Raw genomic sequence first — 18,816 nt, forward strand, 5'->3', positions numbered from 1 at the left:
AAACGCATTTGTTATCTGTGACCAATAATGTTTTACAACTAGTCTGTCACCACCTGGCTGCTCGGGCATGCTGGGAGTCGTAGTTTGCAACATCTCTTTGGAAAACACTGTCATAACTGCAACATCATGCTTCATTCACATGTGGTTCGGTTTCCTTCTGGTGTGACTCTAGAGGGAAAATGGTGCCAGTCCCAGTATTGGACTGAGAGGCCTAAGGCCCATCAGTATTGAGTCAGGTGTGACCGTCCTTATGTGCAAAATATTATCTGGTTTACCCTTTTTAGGCTCCAAAGCACAACTGTTATAAAATCGAACCCTTTAGGCTGGGTTCACACTGTGGAATTTCTGGGCAGAATTTCTGCCAGAGATCAAGATGGCGGCACTAGGACTGAGCGGACTGCATTGACGTCCCCATAGATGTCAATGCATTTCTGAGCAGATCTCCCAAAAGATCTACCCAAAAATGCATTGCCGTCTATGGGGACGGCAATGCAGTCCAAGCGGTCTTAGTGCCGCCGGCTAAATCTCCAGCAGAAATTCTGCCCAGAGATTCTGTAGTGTGAACCCAGCCTAAGGCTTCTTTCACACTGTGGTTAGGACACGGCAGTGGGATGGCCATCAGGGGAGCCTGGGGGAATAGCGGGAGAAAAAATGCTAGTACTACTAAATGGGATCCATCGGGACCTGTTATTGCCCGTTATGCCCCATCCAGATAACGGTCTGTAAAGTCTGGAAAAAATAAATAAAAGCCTAACGGCTGTTTAAGGGCGGTGTGAAAGTAGCCTTTAGGGAATCTGCCATCAGTTTCTCCCGCACTTACCTGCTGGTAAAAGCGTATAGTGCGGATGACACTGATGATAAGGATACCTATCCAGTGTGTGGGTGGACCTTCAGGAGCACTTGACGTCACCGCTGCTGTTTCTTAGCTGGGTCCGACTGCGAGCATGCTTGAGGAAGGCAGCAGTGTGATGACAACGTGTTTCTGAAACTCCACCTGCGCACCAAGCCTGCTGCCCAAACGAGGAAGATAATGGGCCAACCGGACTATAAATCGGAGATAGGTAGGTATCGTAATCATCAGTGTCGCTCGCACTACAAACCTGTACCAACTGATGGAAACTGTCATTGGATAGGGGATAAGATGTTATCAAAACCTGTCCAGAGGAAAAGTTGCTGAGTTGCCCATAGCAACCGATCATATCAATCCTTTAATTTTTGAAAAGGCCTCTGAACAAGGAAAGAAGTGATCTGATTGGTTGCTATGGGCAACTGGGCAACTTTTTCTCTTTACAGGTTTTGATAAATCTCCCCCTATATGCTTTTTATAAAGGTCACAGAACCCTTTGTAGACAGAAAACAGGAGACAACAGGGTACAAAACCATGGTAGACTACAGTTTTTACACAGGAAAAAACACAGAAAAGCTGATAAGTACAAAAACTTACACAACCTGATACATTTTTTGTGTAAGTTTTTATATGGGTGGTCTACCTTTGGCTGCATTCACATTACGTTTGCTTTCTATGGCTGCCAGATCCAGCTGGGAAATTAGAAAACCAAGCGCTCTTGTATCCCAGCCAGACCCACGCAGCTTCTCATTCACTTTAATGAGCCGATCGGAGCCAGATAGTGACTCCGGCCGGCTCATTTTTGCCCCGTATCCGATTTTGTGACCAGACTTAAAACTGTAGGGTGCAATATCTTAGGTATAGTATGTATATTTTAATATATAAGTAATTGTATACTGCAGGTTGCCTTGTTATTCGGCTCACTTCTGTAAACCCGCCTTCTATCTATACAGAACTGCTATTGTCAGAATTGCAATGTGTGTGGGTTACTGCACACCTATTCCTAGTAGCCTCCAGGCAACCAAGAGTTGTCTCATACAGTAAACCACAATATTTATAAGGGATTCTAATGAGTAAAAGGAGACTGAAGGTACAAAGAGAAGACCTCGGATGAGATGACCGCTGAGCATTTCTATGTATATGCCACAGGCCTAGCTCTTCATTTATCTTTTATATTTGGATCATATATGTGAGATGTGATCACTCTGTTCCCAGGGTTGTAGCTAGGGGGTTGTCAAGAAATATGCTGTGGGTGCCAACACGTTACTCTACCTTGTCCAAAACATTAGATAGCAGGCTAATAAAAGGCCTAGCCATTACTTTGCCTGGTCACCACCAAAATCTAAGAAATACCGGGTGATTAAAAAAGAATGGTGCAAAATGATTGCCTCGATATTCATTACAGAGAGAACATAACACAAAATTATTAACATGAACAGACACACGATCCATACAAATTTTATCTATACGTTACAACCGTTCAGAGTGATTTCCATTGGTGACAGGGCAGATGTCTAGGAGGCACTCCAGTTCTGTTTAGACACGACAAAGCATCTCCCCGGATATTGATTCCACTGTGTCAGTGATGTGTTGTCTCAGGTCATTCAGTTCTTTTGGCTGGGGGTACAGGTACACTGAGTCCTTAAACCCCACAGAAATAAGTCACAGGGCGTTAGATCTGGCGATTGAGGAGGCCGGCTCAATCCAACACCGGATTTATCCTATAACACTAAATAGGTGAAATCAATAGTAAAAATTTTGGGCATTTCTTCAATATAAGCTATGGATTTACATGCTATGGATTTCTTATGTAAAAAAGCTGAAAATTCTTTATTGAAGATTTGGAAATTGAAGCCCCTAAACTGGTTAGTTACTTTAACTTGAGTGAATGGAATAATAGCTCACATGCCGGGCCACTGCTCTACTTACTACCTACAGGACATCTTAACAATGTTCGGAAGTTCCGTAAAGAGGGAATTGAGTGATGGTGGAGCACACATGCTGCTGCCCCATTCTTTTGGTGGACAATTGACCTCAGTTCCCATGAATGGTGGGGGTCCCAGTGGTCAGACCACCAGTGATCAGTTACTTATCTAGTACTTATTAAAGTGTCCTTGTCACTGAACAAAACTTTTGATGTGAGAACAAGCAGGGAGAAACATGCAGCTGTGCACTTCACTCCTTGGCTTGCTGCTATCTCTGTCCAGTTGCTGTAGATAAGCTGCTGTCTCCTGCAACTGGACACAACAAGCTGGGGAGTGAAGTACACAGCCATGTGCTTCTCCTTGCTCGTTCTAGTAATCGTAGTGGGTCTGAACACTCAGACCCAGATCAAACAAATCTTTTGACATGTCTTTGGGATTTTAGGGTAGGGTAACACGGAACGGATCAGAAGTGTAATTTCCGGTGTGGATCCAATGACGACGGGCCCTACAGTGTGCCCCCAGCTGTGCCTGCCTGCGGATTGCCGCTACAAGCAGAAACCCAGTGTTCTGTGAGCCGCTGTGAGCATGCACAATGTACTCGCACACATCGTAGCTTCTCTCGACCTAGCTCAGGGAGCAAGGGGAGTGCCAATGTCTGCGCGTCCACTGCACATGTGCACGGCGGCTTGCTGATCGCTGTGTTTCTGGTCGTAGCGACGAATTGCTTCTATGAGCAGGCAGGCACAACTACAGGCACACTGTAGGGTCCGTCATCGGTGGATCCCCAGCATAAAATACGCTGCAGATCTGTTCCGTGTGACCCTACCCTTAAACTATAAATATTACAGTCAATTATAATTTGTTCTATTTTTGGTTGCTTTGGTGTGGCCATTACTTTTAAGAAAGTCAACTCTGTAAACACCTGTGCAGTTCCTGCTCTCTATACATGTAGCCCACCTGTACCAGAACAAACAGGGGCTGTTTAAAAATTTCACATGCAAAAGAAATTGAGGACACGTGAGTATTTTAATGCATACACTATTTTCTAGATCCTGTTCTGAAGCAAGCGTTTTGCAAATACCGATGAGGTTATACTAGGTCATTTGAGAGGAGGAAAAATACGAGGTGAGGGTGTGTCTGCTCAGGTGATGTGGAATAGGCTGAGCGCTCCGCTGTCCAAATACAATTACAACATAAGTTACTTGCAGGGTAAAGTCTGGGTAATACCTGATATTATCTCCTTGTGGTGTAACTGCGTCCAGTACATCCAAACATACAATATAATGTGGCAAATTATTAACAATTGTTACAGCATTTTTTAAGATAATAGGGGGAGATTTATCAAAACCCGTGCATTGGAAAAGTTGTCCAGTTGTCCATAGCAACCAATCAGATCACTTCTTTCATTTTGCAGAGGACTTGTTCAACATGAAAGAAGCCATCTGATTGGTTGCTATGGGCAACTGAGCAACTTTTCCTCTGGACAAGTTTTGATAAATCTCCCCATAGTCTTTACTGTTGCACATTCTACAGGATAGCTGGACAGACATATACACTAGTAGTAGTTTTTATAAACATAAGTTCTATCTTTGACTATATTAAAGGGGTATTGCAGGATTTTTTTTTATTTGGCTATGCTACCGGGGCTGTAAAGTTAGTGTAGTCCATAATATAGTGTTTGTACCTGTGTGTGACGGTTTTCTCACAATTCTTCTGTGATTTTCACTCCAATTTTTATTTTTACCAGCATACAAAATTACTGTTGTCTCGGATTTTTCCCAGCTTGCAATGCGGCCTCACTAGTCAGCTGATGACAGGGAGCCTGTCTGCTTCAATGGGTGGAGAGATCAATCTGCAACTAATGCTACAGCTGGAGGCACCCTGATTGAAAACCACAGGTCTGCAGCTCATTTATGTTTCAATGGGTGGGGTAGCTGATGTGTGGGAGGGAGGAAAATGGAATTGTGGGATTTGTAGTCAAAAAAAGAAAAGTCAAACAGGAAATACTAGTTCACAAACAGCTAGCCACAGTATTATGATAATCTCACAACATAGCCATTTAGCCCCAAGACAAGCGCAGATCCTTCCTAAGCATGTCCATTACTGTCTGCTAGGTACATACTAAAATCACCTTATCCTGGATAACCCCTTTAATATTACTTTGTAACTTATTCTTTGAATTCTTAATTAGATTCATTCCAGACTTGTACCAATTATCTCTAACAGATATTACTTTCTCTTCTTCATTTTGGCTCTGTTTTGGTCAGAGTAGTAATAGGACTGTCATAGGAGTCGATAAACCCTCTACTGCAGAAGTCCTCAACCCACTCCTCAAGGACCAACAACCACCCAGGATTAAACTTTTTTCCTGATCTATTCCAATTGATTAAATGAAAAAAAAAAAAGCAACAGAATGTTGGTGGGCCTTAAAGGGGTACTCCGGCCCCAAGACATCTTATCCCCTATCCAAAGGAGGGGATAAGATGTCTGATTGCAGGGGTCCCACCGCTGGGGACCCCCGCAATCTAGCATGCAGCACCCACCTGTAAGTACTGCCGGAAGCGCTGGAGGTTTGCAGTCTTTTGCCTCCCGACCACGGGGACACATTATCGTGACATCACGACTCCGCCTCCTTGTGACATCACGCCCAGCCCCCTCAATGAAAGTCTATGGGAGGAGGTGTGACGTCTGTCACGCCCCCTCCCATAGAATTGCATTGAGGGGGCGGGACATGATGTCACAAGGGGGCGTAGTTGGGACGTCACGATAATCCGTCCCCGGGGTTGGGAGGCAAAAGACTGCAAACCTCCAGCGCTTCCGGCAGTACTTACAGGTGGGTGCTGCATGCTAGATTGCGGGGGTCCCCAGCGGCGGATAGGGGATAAGATGTCTTGGGGCCGGAGTACCCCTTTTAGGACTGGGTTGGGGACCACTTTATCCACTGTACCTTCATATGTCATACTTTTTGTGGCATGTTCCATCAGATGCCCTATGTACAGAGGGAGTCTCCACTTGAAGCATTACTTTTTGGAGAGAATTTATCTATAATATTTATGGAGTATAGATTAACATCACATTTATTCTATATGGTGAAGATATACTTTGGCAGAGTTGCCCTGACAAGTATCTCCTATGTATAATATTGAGGTATGCCTTTGTATAACCATACAGTGACTTATGTTGACCATTGCCTACAATGCAAAAAATACCACTAGGTATACATTTTCCGTGTGGTGTCCCACTGTGTAGGAAAGTGCTGTGTGAAACACTTTTTTATAAGGTAAAAAGAGGAACGCTGACACATACCACATAGATGCAGGGGTAAAAGGCCACATTTGGTTCCATTTGATGTATGGGCTGAAAGCTTTCCCCACCCATATGCCAAACATGTAGACCCAGATTCAGTGTGAACAAAGCCTTACCAACATTGTACTCTGGGCTCTGCTCTTCGAGCCCTAGGCCATAATACATACCATCTGTGCTGACTCTAGATTCTTGTACTTATTATCTATACTTCTTATACTATACTATGTAAAGATTGATACCTTCTCCATGTGATAGAAGATAAACAAAGTCCCACTTACAATAAAGGGTTAGTCTCTTGGGTTGTTTGGATCCATATACAACCTTTTACAACGGTACGGTTTCCCCTACAGAAATGTGCAGAGCCTCCCAGGTTTTCTTGAAGTTGACATTACATTGCCTTCAGCTTCTGGCCACATGAACACCGGACTGACTCTGGCTTTGTAACTAGAAAATAATTTATTTCCCACAAAAACGAAAAAATATTTGCATTTCATAGTATCACGTAAGATGGAGCTAGCAAGCAAATCAGTAATTGTTAATTATGGTTCATCTGTGTGTACAATGCATTCAGGAAGTCTTCAGACCCTTTCACCTTTTTCACATTCTGTTATGTTACGGCCTTGTGCTAAAACAAAATTTTTTTTAGATTTCACCCAATCATTTTGCACTCATAATATACCCCATAATGATAAAGCAGAAAACAGAATTTTAGACATATTTGCAAATTTATAAAAAAAAAAGAAAAAACTTATATATTGCATTGACATAAGTATTCAGAGCCTTAATTCAGAACTTACTGTTCAGAACTGTTCTGGGGAGCTCAGTCACAGGGTCCATTTGGGGCCACATACCGCAACAGGTCCCTACAGATCTCTGTGACTTGAATGGGGTCCGTCTAGTTTTTCGTTTGATGTCCTTTTTGGAGGAATTGAGCTGAGGATAAAATATGGACCAGCGTTATTTTTTTCTGAGCTCAGCTCTTGTACTTTTGATGGACTGTGTGAACGCATCTCCCCTGGATGGAACTGAATAGTAGTGAGAACTTAGCCTTAGAGGGTTCCTGTCACCAACTAAAACTTTTAATACAGTGTTCTTTATGTAATTACCAGACACTTTCCCATACACTTTATTTTAAAATTATTCACAGAAATATATTTAAACCGCAATTGAAAAAAAGGCCACTAGGTGGCACTGTTCTGATCCGTGCCGCAATAAATACAGTGAGTTTGGTCTCTGTCTGGCCTAGCAGGAGATCAAACTCAGGAAGTAAGCGAGGCACAGCTTTTGCTCACTGCCTGTCAATCAGACAGACAGGAGAGAGCGCTGTGCCGGCCGCATGGCACGCTCCTTGCATGGTCAATTTCACCAGGCTCCACCCCCTGTGAAGGATAGCCGGCCGAAGCTCAGTGCAGCGCTGTAGCCTGAAGAGGAAGGCTGCACTGAGCCTGCCTGACTGATAGCTGCACAGAGAGGTCTTCTATTCATCACAGCATCATTAGTTTTACGGACAGGGAGCGCAGCAGAGATGAGAGGGCGGATGCGGTCCCCCAGCAGGCTTCAGTGACATTGCGCCTGCTGGGAAACGCCTACTTCCTCCTGCGGCAGCTCACACTATGTGAGCAATAATGAAGTGATGATACAGAGCTTTTTAAAGCTCAGAACTTTTTTTTAAGGGCAGGAGGGGTGTTAGGAGTAGTTAGGGAACATAGCCTGATTTAGTTTAGAGTAGTTTATTTGGTGACAGGTACTCTTTAAAGCCCCTTTGTTAACAATTACAGCCTCCAGTCTTCTTGGGGATGAGGCCACAAGGTTTGCACTTCTGGATTTGGCGATGTTCTGCCATTCTTTTCTGCATATTCTTTCAAGCTCTGTCAGGTTGGATGGGGGGGTTGGGGACTAAGACTTTACAAATACAATGTATGTGTAGTATCTGTGATATCAGGATGTAGCAGAGAACCTGAAACAATGCATAAAAAGCACACAAGTCCAACCAGAGGCCAGCCTGACGCCATACACAAGGCCTGTACCCTTTGTAATACATAATGTATTTAGCTATTACCCAGTAATGCTTGCAAAATGTATTTGTATATTTTATTCATCAGCTCAAACCTAGTTGCACAACCTAAAGGGAAGAAGTTTAATGCTCTCTAATGTGGGTGCTCAGCACATTTCAGTGCTCTTTCATAATTGGTCATGGTAGTGTGCCAAAGAATTGCAATTGATTTTGCAAGGGCATTTCAAGACTGAATGAATATTATAAATCACATTAATCTTGAAAATGGTGGTTTTAGGAATGAGGGGTAAATCATTATTTAAAACTAATCTTTTGCCCTTGTGATTTAGTTCTTTCCCCAAGTAAAGTTGTACAGGGTGGGCCATTTATATGGATACACCTTAATAAAATGGGAGTGGTTAGTGATATTAACTTCCTGTTTGTGGCACATTAGTATATGTGAGGGGGGAAACTTTTCAAGATGGGTGGTGACCATGGTGGCCATTTTGAAGTCGGCCATTTTAAATCCAACTTTTGTTTTTTCAATAGGAAGAGAGTCATGTGACACATCAAACTTATTGGGAATTTCACAAGAATAACAATGATGTGCTTGGTTTTAACGTAACTTTATTCTTTCATGAGTTATTTTCAAGTTTCTGACCACTTATAAAATGTGTTCAATGTGCTGCCCATTGTGTTGGATTGTCAATGCAACCCTCTTCTCCCACTCTTCATACACTGATAGCAACACCGCAGGAGAAATGCTAGCACAGGCTTCCAGTATCCATATACACTGCTATATACTACTATATACACCGCAGGAGAAATGCTAGCACAGGCTTCCAGTATCCGTATACACTGCTATATACTACTATATACACCGCAGGAGAAATGCTAACACAGGCTACCAGTATCCGTATACACTGCTATATACTACTATATACACCGCAGGAGAAATGCTAGCACAGGCTTCCTGTATCCGTAGTTTCAGGTGCTGCAGAATGGGCAAAACAAAAATTGGAACAGGACCCTCAGTTTACGCAGAAGATTTTGTTCAGTGATGAGGCAAACTTTTATGTGAATGGTGAAGTTAAAGGGGTTATCCAGGAAAAAAACTTTTTTTTTAAATATCAACTGGCTCCAAAAAGTTAAACAGATTTGTAAATTACTTCTATTAAAAAATCTTAATCCTTTTAGTACTTATGAGCTTCTGAAGTTAATATTGTTCTTTTCTGTCTAAGTGCTCTCTGATGACACATGTCTCAGGAACCGCCCAGTTTAGAAGAGGTTTACTATGGGGATTTGCTTCTAAACTGGGCGGTTCCCGAGACACGTGTCATCAGAGAGCACTTAGACAGAAAAGAACAACCTTAACTTCAGAAGCTCATAAGTACTGAAAGGATTAAGATTTTTTAATAGAAGTAATTTACAAATCTGTTTAACTTTCTGGAGTCAGTTGATATATAAAAAAAGGGTTTTCCTGGAATACCCCTTTAACAAACAAAACCACCGCTATTGGTTTGACACTAACCCACATTGGATAGATCCCTCCAAGACTGTTGGAACACAAACATTTATGGTATGGTGTGGTATATGGGGTACAAAGATAGTGGGGCATTCTTCATCAATGGAAACCTCAAGGCCACTGGATATGTGAAATTGCTACATGATGATGTGTTTCCCTCTTTATGCACTGAAGCTGGCACGTTCCCTGAGTTTTCCCAGCAAGATGGTGACCACCACATTATGGGTGTCAGGTCCGAGCATTCCTAGATGAACAGTTTCCTGGAAAGGGGATTGGTCATCGTGGGCCAGTTGAATGCCCCCCCAAGGTCTCCCTATCTGACCCCCTTAGACTTTTATCTTTGGGGTCATCTGAAGGTAATTGTCTATGCTGTGAAGATACAAGATGTGCTACAGATACTGGAATCCTGTGCTAGCATTTCTCCTGCAGTGTTGCTATCAGTGTGTGAAGAGTGGGAGAAGAGGGTTGCATTGACAATCCAACACAATGGGCAGCACATTGAACAAATTTTATAAGTGGTCAGAAACTTGAAAATAACTCATGAAAGAATAAAGTTATGTTAAAACCAAGCACATCATTGTTTTTCTTGTGAAATTCCCAATAAGTTTCCCAATAAGTTTCCCAATGTGTCACATGACCCTCTTCCTATTGAAAAAACAAAAGTTGGATTCAAAATGTCCGACTTCAAAATGGCCGCCATGGTCACCACCCACCTTGAAAAGTTTTCCCCCTCACATATACTAATGTGCCACAAACAGGAAGTTAATATCACCAACCATTCCCATTTTATTAAGGTGTATCCATATAAATGGCCCACCCTGTACATTTTCTTTTTTTTTTTTAAATAATTTTGTTAATAATAATAATAATAATTATTATTTTTTTAAACTGTAAATTTTTATTAGGGTTTTACATAAACAATGTGAGGGACACAATCAAAGAACATGTAAGGGGAACAAGATCCCCCATAGCAACAACCATCAAATGGTATGACAAGTACAGAATAGCACAATGGATCAAATCTCAAACATGCATATGAAGCAAAGAAGAACAGAGCGAGTAGTACTGATCCAGTGTACCTCCAGGAAGGAGACTACAGGAGAAAGGGGGTGGGGGACGGACGGGAAGGGGGGGGGGAGGAAACACATCAGGGGAGACCAACAACATAAAGTGAGAGACAAGAAAGGGTAGAGATGCCTGAAAAAGGAGAAGAGAGGGAGAGAAAAGAAAAGATAAGAGGTCCAGTCTTAGAGAAGGAAGGAGGAGGAAGATCAAGGGGGCTGCCTGTCAGTGAATCTATTCCATGGATCCCAGATGGACAGAAAAAGGGGGTTGGTCTTGTACAAGGAGGCAGTAAGAGGCTCAAGAGAGCGAATCTCACGCACCCTAGCTACTAGCTCATCCTCAGACAGAGGCAAGGGCTGTTTCCAATGCTTGGCGATGAGGGTTTTGGCCGCAAGAACAATGTGCAAAAATAGCTTGAACGGCTTTTTGGCCAAAACTATAGTTGACAGGTGCAGAAGGAAAACCATGGGTTCAAGAGGATCCACAACCCCCAAAACTGCATAAATCAATTTCTGCACCTGAACCCAGTAAGGGCCGAACCAAAATATGTGGAAAACAGTACCCAGACCCATACCACATCTCCAGCATTGGGGAGGGATATCAGGGTTCAGCCTATTAAGTAAAGCCGGTGTGTGGTACCACCCCATGAGCATCTTATATTGCGTTTCCTTGTAGGCCGTGCAAACAGAAGCCTTAGAGGCCTGCTTCCAGATTCCCTGCCACTGAGGGATAGAAATAGTAGTGTTAGGGGCTTCCTCCCAATGGCCCATATAGCCATGGGAAGGAGGACCATCCGGGGGGACATCAAGAAGGAGTAAATACTACAGAGTAGTCCCCTCATCTGAGGCCCACCCCTACACAATCTTTCAAAGCCTCAAGGTAGAGAAACAGTCACCGAGCTCCATATAGAGAACAGGTTATGATGAAGCTGTTTATAGTGAGCTTTCTCAGAGGTGGGGAGACTCCAACGGGTAACCAGCTGGTGAAGGGATAAAAGTGAGCCTGTGAGGGGGTCAATCACATCCTTCCAGCAAAAGAGACCTCTGGAGCCACACTCCCGGACCATACAAGAAGTCAAGCCAGGAGAGAAATCAGGGTTATAAAGAAAAGATTGCAAGGGAGAAAAAAAGGAAAGCAATTTAAATCACCTAGAGCAATAGGTTCAGACATACCGAGAACACGACATTGGTCCTAAAAGGGGATTTACAGGGGAGCGGAGTGGAAACGTCCACAGGAAGGAGTTAGGATGAATAGGGGCCAACCACAATTTTTCCAACTTCATCCACTTACTGTGGGCATGGTAGGTAGACCATTCCAGCAGGTGGCGTAGATGAGCCGCCCAATAATAATAATATTTAGTCACGTCCAGAACACTGAGCCCCCGGTAAACTTACTAGCCAACATGACTGACATAGGGAGTCAATGTCGTTTGGTGTCCCAGATAAACCAAAAAATAGCTGACTGAAGAGATCGCAACATGGGATCCTCACTGGCAGCGTCTCAAAAAAGTAAAGCAATTTAGGGAGTATAGTCATCTTTACTGCCGCACTTTGTCCAAAGGAAATGTATTGCGACCTTCATTTTTCCATCATAGCATGCAGTTCACAAAATAGAGGAGGAAAATTTGTGGAGTAGAGAGAGGAATAGCGAGGAGAAAGCGACACACCTAAGTACTTAATAGTAGAGAGGGACCATTTAAAGGAGAAGTTAGCCTGTAAAAGGGAGACCAGTGGGGGAGGGAGACCAGTGGGGGAGACAAGGCTATAGGCATGTAAGAGATTATATCAAGAAGGCAGAGACAAGAGGGGGTTAGTGAGAGTAAGCAAGACGTAGTCAGCAAAGAGGCAGATCTTAAAGTATCTGCCGTGAAGAGCTATGCCAGAGATGTCTGAATTCCCCTGGATCAAGGCGGCAAGTGGCTCTATGCACAAAGCGAAGATCAGGGGGGATAACGGGCACCCCTGTCTAGTGCCATTATACAGGGTAAAGGTCAGGGAAGACGCGTGCGGAAGTTTGAGAAAGGCAGTGGGAGAGGAGTAGAGGCCCTGCAGTGCTGTAAGGAAATTTACAGAGATAAATTGTTTAAGGGTGCCAAACATAAACGGCCAACCCAGCCTATCAAAGGCTTTTTCGGCATCCAGGCTCAAGACCAAAGCCTGTTCCGACCTCCAATTATCTACATCTATTAGATCCACAACCCGTCTTGTGTTGTCACCTCATTGCCGACAGGGGATGAAACCAACCTGGTCTTTCTGTATAAAGGTAGGCAAAAAACTGCAAAGGCTGTTCTCCAAAATTTTGGAAAACAACTTTAAAGGGGTACTCCACCCCTAGACATCTTATCCCCTATCCAAAGGATAGGGGATAAGATGTCAGATCGCCGGGGTCCCGCTGCTGGGGACCCCGGGGATCGCTGCTGAAGCACCCCGCTATCATTACTGCGCAGAGCGAGATCGCTCTGCACGTAATGACGGGCAATACAGGGGCCGGAGCATCGTTACGCCACGGCTCCGCCCCTCGTGATGTCACAGGCCGCCCCCGTCAATACAAGTCTATGGGAGGGGGCGTGGAGGTCCTCACGCCCCCTGCCATAGACTTGCATTAAGGGGACGGACCGTGATGTCATGAGGGGCGGAGCCATGACGTCACGCTGCTCCGGCCCCTCTATCGCCCGTCATTATGCACAGAGCGAACTCGCTCTGTGCAGTAATGATGGCGGGGTGCCGCAGCGGCGATCCCCGGGGTCCTCAGCCTTTGGATAGGGGATAAGATGCCAGGCGTGGAGTACCCCTTTAAGTCAGAATTGAGAAGGGCTATGGGTCCAGATGGTAGAGAGGAATAGGTCTTATAATACAAATATGTGAAACCATCAGGACCCAGAGAACGCCCTGCAGGGAGGGTCTTGAGGACTTCCGAGATCTCTTCGAGAGTAACAGGAGGGTTCAGAGTCTTGCGATCAACCTCCGAGAGAGCCGGAAGGCTACACCGAGAAAGAAAAGAGTCAATTTCTGCAGCGCGCTCTCCAGGGTCCGAGGGTAGTTGAGAAGGAAGAAAGTAAAGTTTAGAATAGTAATCAAGAAAGAGGCGAGAGACAGAGTCAGGGTGGTGCTGGAAGGTTCCCGTGGAATCTCTCAGGGTAGAGAGGGCCTGGGCAGCAGCACGGACCCGTAAACGTTGAGCTAACATAGTGTGAGCCTTGTTGCCTATCTCATAGAAACGCTTCTTAGCATAAAGCAGTTGACGTTCCACCTTACGGAGGGCAAGATTGCTCAACTGGGACCGTGCCGTAACCAGGCGCCTCAGAACCGAGAGGGAGGGGGTAGACAATAGAAGAGCTTCTAATTGGGATATCTGAGCCCTAAGTTCCTGGGAGTGAGCCATGGCGTCTCTTTTTAATCTAGAACCCAGAGCGATACAATGGCCTCTAACCACCGCTTTGTGGGCCTCCCATAAGACAGCCAGAGAAGACACAGAGCCCTTAATATCGGCAAAATATTCAGTTATGCTTGCCTGGATAAAGTCCCGGGAAGAGGGAGATTTAAGTAGAGAATCTTTGAGGCGCCAGTGACAGCTGCGTAAGAAGGAGGAAAAGGGGGAGAAAGAAACCAGGATAGGGCTATGGTCAGACCAGGAGATAGGTTCCAAAGAAGCAGAGGAGAGCATGCAAACCATAGGAAGGTTACCTAAAAAATAATCAATGCGGGTGTGAAGTTTATGGGGGTGAGAGTAGAAAGTAAAAGAACAATCTGAGGGGTGATTAATGCGTCAGAGGTGATTAATGCGCCAAACGTACCAATCGACGAAAAAGTATGGATAAGTGCAACTGGGGAGGGGATGGCAGCGTACCCACCGTCGATTGGCGATTAACGGGGGGAGAAAAGACAAAATTAAAATCACCCCCAAGAGCCAAGCAGAGGGCGTATTTATGTAGGTGGGACAAGACCCGGTGCAGAAAGTGGATCTGAGAGGTATTGGGAGCATAGACATTGCAAAGAAGTAGTTGTTTGTCCCCTAAAGATCCCTGGACAATGACAAACCTACCTAATGGTTCTGCATAGGGAAAGGAGGCTTGGAAAGGACAGGACCTATGAATTAAGATTGCAACCCCCACTATTTTCCTATCAGTGGAGGCAGAGAATACTTGAGGGTAGAGGTGGTGCAAGAAGAGAGAAGAGCCCGTCGCAGCAAAGTGTGTCTCCTGAAGATAGACAATATCAGTCTTCAAAGCTATCAATTCCCTCTGCAGCAGACGCCGCTTAGTTGGGGAGTTAAGACCCTTTACGTTCAAGGAGACACACTTAGCCATGAGAGGGCGAGTAAAGGAGAGGGGGCAAGTGTATTAGGGTACTCACTTAGACTAGCTAGGGTGTCTCGATAAGTCTGGGGAAGAGAGAGAGGCCAGGGAAACCACTGCAACAGCCATCTGGACCTATGAAAATGAAAGAGCGGCAGGAGAGACAGACAGAGATGAGGACCAACCGGACAAAGGACAAGGAGAAGAGACAAGAAACAGATGGGAACAAAAGATAGGGTATAAAAAGGAAACATAACCGTGAATAAATCAATGGCTCACAAGCCAGAGAGGAGACCATGCAGGTAAAATAGAACAATACAAGGAAATGCAATAATAACCTTTTGGCTTTTACCATGGCTTCAAAGGGGGAGGTGGAAGAACGCACCAAAAGGGACCACTCATACAAACATGAGTCCCGCTCGAAGGTCAGGCAAAAGAACAGCCCTGTAACAATATCCGAAAGATGGCAAGTAGTTAAGCAATTAAAACATTAGATAAACTAAGCAGTAAATCAACAACAATGAAGAGGAGTGGAATTCCGACAGTCCCGTAGACCAGTAATGGACCCTTCACGAAAGTCCCATAGGAAATTTTCAGGGGAGGGGGGTCAGAACAGGGGCCGTGAGAGCACGGGGAGGGTATAACCCGGCCAGCCCTATGACGTTTCCCACACACAGGTTGCCATACTGGGGGCAGGGGTGTGGTTGAGGAGTCAGGCCCCAGTCCGTGAGTTGAGGGACCTGGAGGTCCAGGGCAGCACAGAACCCCGGCAGATCAGCAAAGAACCGCAGCACAGCAGAGCGTCCATCACGCAGGGCTTGTAGACGGGAAAGACCATCGGTGGGGTACTTGCGCAGAACGTAGGGTTGACAGAAGAGGTTGCTGCAGCAGCTGTTTATGCAAAGTGAACTAGGATAGGTCCTGGAACAAATGGATAGGGGCTCCATCAAAGTAAAAGTTCCTGAGTGAGCGTGATTTAGCCATTATCCTTTCTTTCAGCTGGAAGTCAGCCATACAGAAAATCACATCCCGAGGGGGACCATTAGTGGGGCCAGGACGTAAGGCCCGATGGGCATGATCCAGCTTGATCCTATGGGACGCAGTTTCGCCTAGAATCATGTTGAAGATAGCTTCCAACGTGACGTGCAAATCCTCCGCTTGCGTGGCCTCAGGAAGTCCACGTACTCGAATGTTATAACGCCTGTCCCTATTATTCAGGTTTTCCACATGCGAATGCAAAACACTGAGGAAGTCAGACTGAGCAGTAATGGTGTTTTGAAGCTGAGCAATATAGGACCGTGTAGAGTCATGGGCCTCCTCCAGGTCCTCTACCCTATGTGAAACATGCTGGAGATCCTGGCGGAGCACAGAAATTTCCGCCCGGCAGGCATCCTTAACTTCTTTAATTAGAGCCTTAAAATCGTCCTTGGTGGGAATTTGAGAGAGCCGGTGGCAGGAGCAGCTGCTGGAAAGCACCCCGGTTGTCAAAGGAGCCGTCAGGCAGGACTGGAGCCGAGCTGGTATGTGCCGCCGCAGCCCCCACTCAGCGGGACCGGAGGCAGCACACAGGGCCCGGTGAGGCAGGTGGGTAATCCGGAGCTGAAGCGGAGGTCGGGCGGAGGTACCGGACAGTGCCCCCGGAGGAGGTCAGGGGGTCCAAACAGGCGGGCGGGTTCCTCCTGCGATGTCGGGCACCCCTCTTCATGAGGCAGAGGGCTGTATAGGGCAAATTCTGCTTATTTTGAGGCCAGGAGGTGCGGGAGCTCAGGGATCAGGCGGCCATCTTCAGCAGCAAGCCACGTCCCCAATAATTATTATTTCTGTAGCAACTGTATAATTTTTATTTCTTTACAATGACGTAGCTCAGTGAGAGCAAAACAATTGTTGGGTAGGGGGTAGGGCTAACTTCTTTTTTTTCTGTATTTTTTCAGGTGTTGTTTATGCTGTATACAGACTGTCATACTTATCGATTTTTTTCTGTACTGTGATTACGTACATCCATTTTGGCTTGTTTTTATTGTGTGTGTGGAGGGTGGGTGCTTATTATCTTTGTATGTGTTTGTTTACATTTTCAATAAAGTACTATGTTCCAATTTTTCTAAAATATGTTTGGCATTGCAAAATTTTAGTGACAATTAGTGTAAATAGCAAAATACCATACAAACATACATCTTGGGACGTCTGGAGAACTCCCCCCGACCTTCCTGTCAGTGTTTTGCCTAAATTCAGCTGATTTACCCTGTCATTTCCTATGAGGACCATCTACATGATCATAACCTCCCCCACTGATGGATAGCCAGCAGCACCATTATGCAAAGCCTGACATGGGCCCAAATGCTATGTAATTGCTGGTAACAATTTGATATCAACACCCAAAAACAAAAGCCTAAACAAAAACCTAAAATTGCTTAAACCGGACAGAGTGGATGGATAATTTCAACCTTGTTCCAATGTTCCCTCATCAGGCCTTTCCGTTTCCCATAACCCAACCATGCTATTACCTCTTTAACACAATGAAAATACCTACTTTTATTTCAGCATATTTGCCCTGACAAAGGCTTCTTATAACATTTCCTTTCTTCAAAAATGTCTTAATCCTCCTCAGACCAACTTTTACCTAATTCCCTTAGAAAGGAATATCGCAATGCCCCTCTACTCCCTATATCTTCCCACTGTTTATAATTCTTCTTATTAAAGGAATAGTGTGTTATAAACAACAGACCACCAGACAAAACAGAGATGACAGTGAAACTGTAAGATTGCCCCGAAGCCTAGTAAGTTCTACTCAGGGCACAACACCTCCTTAAGTATTTCAGATAAATGTGGTCAGCCGCCTTGGAGTCCCTTCAGATAACAGGTCAAGAAAAAAGGACATATCTACAGGAGCTTCTCCAAAGTAGCAGTAAAAGTCACTGGCTGTCTACTGCTTCTTTGGAGAAGTGCCAGTAGAGATGTCCTTTATTGGCCGCCTGTTTATATTCATTTGTCTTTAAGTTTCAAGGTAGGGGTCCATCTTTTGGTACACATACACCATAGGAAAAAGTTGACTGAACCATCAAACTTTGGCAGGTTTGGCCAACTGCCTTCAGTGTATGGTGACCTCTTGACTCTTCACCGACAGACTGTCGTGGATAGAAAGGTTGGACATGTTGGATTTCAAATACTCAACCCTATTGTTGTGGAAAAGTTATATCTGGCCCATCCCATCATGTGTATGTGGAAGTCGAGAAAGATATCTGTTGGCTCAGGAACCAACAGTTATTAAATGTGTATGGCCAGTAGGGGCGGTCCCCAGGCTCCGTTTGCGAGATTGTACCTTCTCCCAAAACCCTACGTTCATCCTTCAGGAATTCACTGGGTACTTTCAGTCCTTATATTCCCCCCCTCCCTATTCAGTAAGGATTGAGCATCTGCCTTCCTTGCTACTGCAAATATACCCCTCTCAGCAGATCAGAGGGATCTGATGGAGGGGGAGATCACCCTGGTGATTAAAGCCTCTTAACTGTCTAGCACCCCTGGCCTAAATGGAATTGATGCTCTTTATTATAAAAGGATCAAACTGTTTGACTACTGTTAAGACGATACCTAAACCTGGTAGTGACCCCTCTGATCCGGATAATTACTATCCCATTTCTCTAATTAACAATGATATGAAGTTACTCAATAAAATGATGGCCACTCGACTTAATACTTTCATTTCTTCTTAAATCCATCCAGACCAGGTAGGCTTTGTATTTGGCAGCCAGGTGCCCGACCCGACCCTTAGAGTGATAGACTCTATTGCATTCCCCTTGGGATGGTGGCCCCCACTTGCTCTGGTTTTCTTCTTTTTCTTGATCTACGGAAGGCCTTTGATTCTCT

At 44.9% G+C, this 18,816-nt stretch overlaps 1 protein-coding gene across 2 annotated transcripts in view; it reads right to left on the minus strand.

Moving 5' to 3' along the window:
* INSIG1 (insulin induced gene 1) overlaps positions 1 to 18,816 on the minus strand; it is a 43,065-nt gene that overhangs the window by 13,215 nt on the left and 11,034 nt on the right. The window contains exons 1-2 of one of the 2 annotated variants that reach the window (XM_056519591.1): positions 15,294 to 15,372; positions 6,876 to 7,011 (exon numbers count right to left, since the gene is read on the minus strand). The gene's annotated coding sequence lies outside the window, so the exon portion shown is untranslated. Of the gene's footprint in view, positions 1 to 6,875; positions 7,012 to 15,293; positions 15,373 to 18,816 lie in introns of those variants that run through there. The other variant, XM_056519590.1, reaches the window with a different exon arrangement.

This window comes from Hyla sarda, chromosome 5 (assembly GCF_029499605.1).
Source record: "Hyla sarda isolate aHylSar1 chromosome 5, aHylSar1.hap1, whole genome shotgun sequence".
Taxonomy (NCBI): domain Eukaryota; kingdom Metazoa; phylum Chordata; class Amphibia; order Anura; family Hylidae; genus Hyla; species Hyla sarda.